At 35.6% G+C, this 5000-nt stretch overlaps 1 non-coding gene across 1 annotated transcript; it reads left to right on the forward strand.

Moving 5' to 3' along the window:
- Window positions 1-502: 502 nt before the first annotated feature.
- On the forward strand, window positions 503-609 carry LOC114231247 (U6 spliceosomal RNA). Its single transcript, XR_003617213.1, has one exon. It is a non-coding gene; the product is annotated as a U6 spliceosomal RNA (small nuclear RNA).
- The last annotated feature ends 4391 nt before the right edge of the window (window positions 610-5000 follow it).

Raw genomic sequence — 5000 nt, forward strand, 5'->3', positions numbered from 1 at the left:
ATCCATCAAGAATAATGGTAATTACCAAGGGAAAATAAGTTATCTGTGTCACTTATGTCTTCTGTCAGATATACTATAATAGTAGCAGAATTCCTTTTATGTCTATTGTCTATAATCTAGATAAATTAATATATTTAATAACCAGCCATAATTAATTTTCATAGCTTCTGAATCTAGTATAATAGTATGGGAATTTTTTGCTGAAATAGAGGGTACTACAAATAAATAAAATATAGCCTGTTTTCAATAAATATTTAATTGTATTAAGAAAGCCATTTCATTTCTATGAGGCTCTCTTACCATAATTTTAAAAGATGATGCTTGCTTAAATAATCTCTAATTTTTCTCCTTTTAATAAACTATCTATTTCTGTGAATAAGTAAACTCAGATTATATTGTAGTACAATTCAGTTGATTCTTGGTCTGTTGATCAAAACTTCTAGATTAAATGAATTGATATTTCTTCACTCTTTTGGAGGAAGACATATAAAAAATGATTATTGTGCTCACTTCGGCAGCACATATACTAAAATTAGGACAATACAGATAAGATTAGCATGACACCTACACAAGGTTGACATGTAAATCCATGAAGTGTTCCATATTTTATGAAAAAGAAAGGAATAGAATGATTCTCAAATTGGCAAGAGAGACAAAACTTGGTTAACAAAAAAAATCACATATTGGAAATAAGAATCTATGTGACCTTTTCATCAAAACCACAATTGAAAAGTACCATATTTATAATCAATGATGAATTTCTTATGGTGAAAGGAAAATACAGATAACAAAAAATGATTTACAAAGGGCTAGAGGTTATAGTAAACAAGTTCAATACTCATTAAAGGTGTGATGAGTCTAAAAGAACAAACACAGTCTTAAGGTGTACTTGTGACTCTGCAATAGCTGGTTTAATGTAAACAATAGAGCCTTTATTCTCTATGCAAAAGAGATAATTTCCAAAGACCATTTATCTTAGAGTGTCAGACTTCAGAACTTAAGAGAACTGGAGGAAATTAAAATAACCGGAGTAGTAGGTGGTAAATGTCATAAGAAATACAGACATGGTTATGGATTTTAGTGCAACATCCTACCAGACTTTTTATTTGTTCACATTTTTCTTAAATGAAATACATTAGTTTGTGGAGTAGTTAATAACAATTTTCAAGATGAAATGCTATAACATCCCATTAGCAATGTTTAAAGAAAAGTTATGCAAGCAAAATATGGACTAGAAGACCAATGAGATTCGTCCAAATCTGATACAAATGGAGGCTGAAGATAAATGTTTATGAATCTAGTATAAGGAAAGTAAAATTGCCCTCCATCTGAGTATTGTGTAGTGCAAAACATTCATTTCTTAAATGCAGTATCCAGGCCACTTAGGAATATGGGCTGAGTTAGAACACAAAATATTCATTGAACTCATCCAAATAAGAGACATGGTTATGACCTCTCCTCTACTCATTCCATGAAGCATATTTAGTTGAAGTGAGAATAGCTATACCTCTCTTACTCATTTGTCAAGAATATCATCCCTTTACTTTTTGGGTGTAGTTAACTGATGTCATAAGAGAAGAAGAAAAAAAAAGGAGTTTCTATTATTCTAAAGGTCTAGATATCTTCCTAGTTTTTTCCCTGACTCAAATTAATATAAGTAATCCTAGTTACCTACTGGGCAAAATTAAGATTTTACTTAACTACAGAAAGGCTTTGGGTTGTTTTTCCATTTTGGGAGTGGAATCCTAGAGGGTATTTATTTCCCTTTGCCTCTGCCTGAATATTTTCCTTGTGTTAAAAATATACCAAATTATTTGCTTTAGTTCCCAATTGTGAGAAAAAGGTTATGTATATGAATATGTGACCTATTTATAATTGGAACTAGTCTCCTATGATTTAGTCTCTCTTGCAATTACTGACATAATAAAACAAGTCTTTACAGGAATGTTGTGATGCTGACCTAAGTTTCAAAACAATCTTGCAAATAATGTCTCTGATTATCTTTGTGGCAATCATGTTGATAAAATTCTATTTTTGTCCAAAGATGCAAGCCTATTTTTGTGTGTATTCATTTTTTGTTGATATTTTACATATAAAAATGGCCTGGATGTTTTTTATTTCTCTGATTTTAGTTTTCTTGATAACTTCACATTAAGCAAATAAATTGGTTTAATGCAAAGTAATATTATTACAGGAACTGTTCCAAGAATGTCTGTGAAATTGCATTTTAATACCCATTAGATATGGTTCTTCTTCTCCATAAACCTCTTTCCATTATTGAAGATGTAATTCTGTAGCATTAAACAAAGAACATATTTAAAATAAAGCTTGATTTTCGGTCACAGAGCTATAGCTACCTCAAATAAATACCAGAGTCCAACTAAAGAGAAGTGAATTCTTCAGCTTGACCCACTGACAATTTAAATTATGTCCTTCCTATTTTAAAAGTTTCACTAGGGAACATAAGACTTGAGTTGAAAAATGTGGGAATGTGGATTGGAGTGGGTGACAAGAAAGTGTTAGGGAGACAGGGAGAAAGGTTGGCCTCCAGGAGATAGAAGGGATGGATAGATCAGTTACTAGGGAAACCCTTTCCCTGATGTCTGCATGTGAGGAATATAAGCAAAAATGGGGAAGGTTGTGTTGCTATGGAAAGTACCGTGATACATAATCACTGTCCCAGCAACCCAATAGAGAGGGACCTTGCCTCAGAAACCTTGGCATGGGCCCAGCTCCAGAGAGGTTCTATCAATTAACAAGAGCTTGGATGGTGACTAAGAAGCAGATGGCCCCAAAGTGGCTTCAGGGAGAACCTAGTTTATGAATCCTTTTAGCAGTTTTGTTTAAATACATACATGCAGAAGCAGGAGGTGCAGCGCTATTACAATACAGACCTATCGGCATATGACATTTATCTCCAGGAAAGAATGAATTTTAATTATCTGATATGATAGCTGCATATGCAGACTACATGTTTATATAATGGGAGCAAGGGAGAGGACCCCCATATTCAGTAATTATAAACAGTCTTATTTAATTAGATGGTCTTCCCATGGCTCAGTTCTCTCTGCTCCAAAACAGCACTTTCACTCTGATGGCTAATATGCCAGCTGAGATGAGAAATGTGAGTTAAAGGCAGATGGCATTTATCAAAAACATATTCCTAGTGGCATAGAGGTTCTGAAAAGGAGATATATTCAATTTAGTACACAAGGATTGAGATTTACCTGATTTAATATTACCTACTTGCAACTGGATAAATGGTAATTTTTTCAGGGAAAAGTTATTTAGCATGTACCAAAGAGAAAGTTAGCAACTACCTATAGAAACTAGCTTTCAAAAGCCTGGAGGGGAGGCTTTCTCAAACTTGAAGGAACAACAATGGCAGACTTGGTTGAGTAATTAAAAAGTTTTATCCAGGTGCCCTGATCTCCACATGAAATATCTGAAAGAAACAGCACATTACCTGGGAGAGAAAATTGCATAATTTTTGAAGCTCATGCAAAATATGGCATAGCATCAAAAGCTATAGATGTTTTCAGATGTATAGATGCCCATCTAAGAAGTCCTTTAAAATGGGGTTGGAAATTATAGAATTATTTTAAGAAAGGTCTATCTCTGTAAAATGGTTTAAAGGAAACCTTGGGAACATTGCCCTGCAAGGTTCTATGAGGCTGTATCCATGTCTTAGTGAGCGGCTGCCTGTTTACAAGCAATTGGGTAAACATTTGGTAACATAGATCTGCATGTTTATTACCGAACACAAAGCAGGAGAAATGCTCAAGATATGCATGTTGGTGTTGGAAACACTGAAACAAAACAGCTAGCAGGAAAGAGGAGGCTGTCACTAAGACCAGCATATTGGAACTCCTCACCCCCCCAGCAAAAATGTCAACAGAGCTGTCCTTTGCTTCATGCAATGAAAAACATGTGGGTTTCTGCCGGAACCGGTTTGGCTCAGTGGATAGAGCGTTGGCCTGCGGACTGAAAGGTCCCAGGTTCGATTCCGGTGAAGGGCATGTACCTTGGTTGCGGGCACATCCCCAGTAGGGGGTGTGGAAGAGGCAGCTGATCGATGTTTCTCTCTCATCGATGTTTCTAGCTCTCTATCCCTCTCCCTTCCTCTCTGTAAAAAATCAATAAAATATATTTTAAAAAAAAAAAGAAAATCATGTGGGTTTCTTATGAGAATAGGCCTGGACACCAATTCTATGGGAGGGTGGGAAGAAGGTGGGAGCTGCATTCTAAGGCTATGCCCCAATAAATAGTGACATGAAGAGAATAAAAAGGAAAGTATAACATTGTTCTACTTAGGGAGGTGTAGGCAAATCAAATGAGGATTTTTAAACTAAAGGAAGAGAGAGGCAAGGGGAAAATAAATTGGACAAGGAAAACAAGATAGAATTTCTGTTCCTGTGTGTGGCTTGGTTTTATAATCTTGTTGGTTGTAATTCACAGATAAGTGGGTGGGTTCTTTGTCAAGACTTAAAGGACCAGGGCCAGAAGGACAAATTTCCACTTGTAAAACTTAGTTCTAGTGTCAAATTGTATAAAATTACAGAAGTATCCAATGATCATGTCAAGGTACATTGTTCAATGTAATAGTACACCTAGTGTTAAACATGAATAATTCAGGGACATATGTCTGGTGCATATATCAGCAGTCTTCTTCTCTGCTTTCTAGTTGCTCAGTGATTACTCCCAATGCCCCTGATTTATGTAGGTGCACAGTTTTCAAAGAATTTCAGTGTTATGGTCCAGTTGCCTTAAGATAATGAAAACCTTATAACCGCCACATAGGGTGTTGATTTTACTACTAGAGTTGGATTTTGACAACCCCACTTCTACCTTCAAAATACACAGCCATTGACTCAGGAGAAAAACATCCTACTGGAACCCAGGGCAATACCACCCACCAGACAAGATATTGGGATCTCAGAGAGTAGAGGAGTAAAGGCTCCCTATCACCTGGAGGAACAGTGAATAAGTTGAAGACACAT

This window comes from Eptesicus fuscus, chromosome 10 (genome assembly GCF_027574615.1).
Source record: "Eptesicus fuscus isolate TK198812 chromosome 10, DD_ASM_mEF_20220401, whole genome shotgun sequence".
Lineage (NCBI taxonomy): Eukaryota > Metazoa > Chordata > Mammalia > Chiroptera > Vespertilionidae > Eptesicus > Eptesicus fuscus.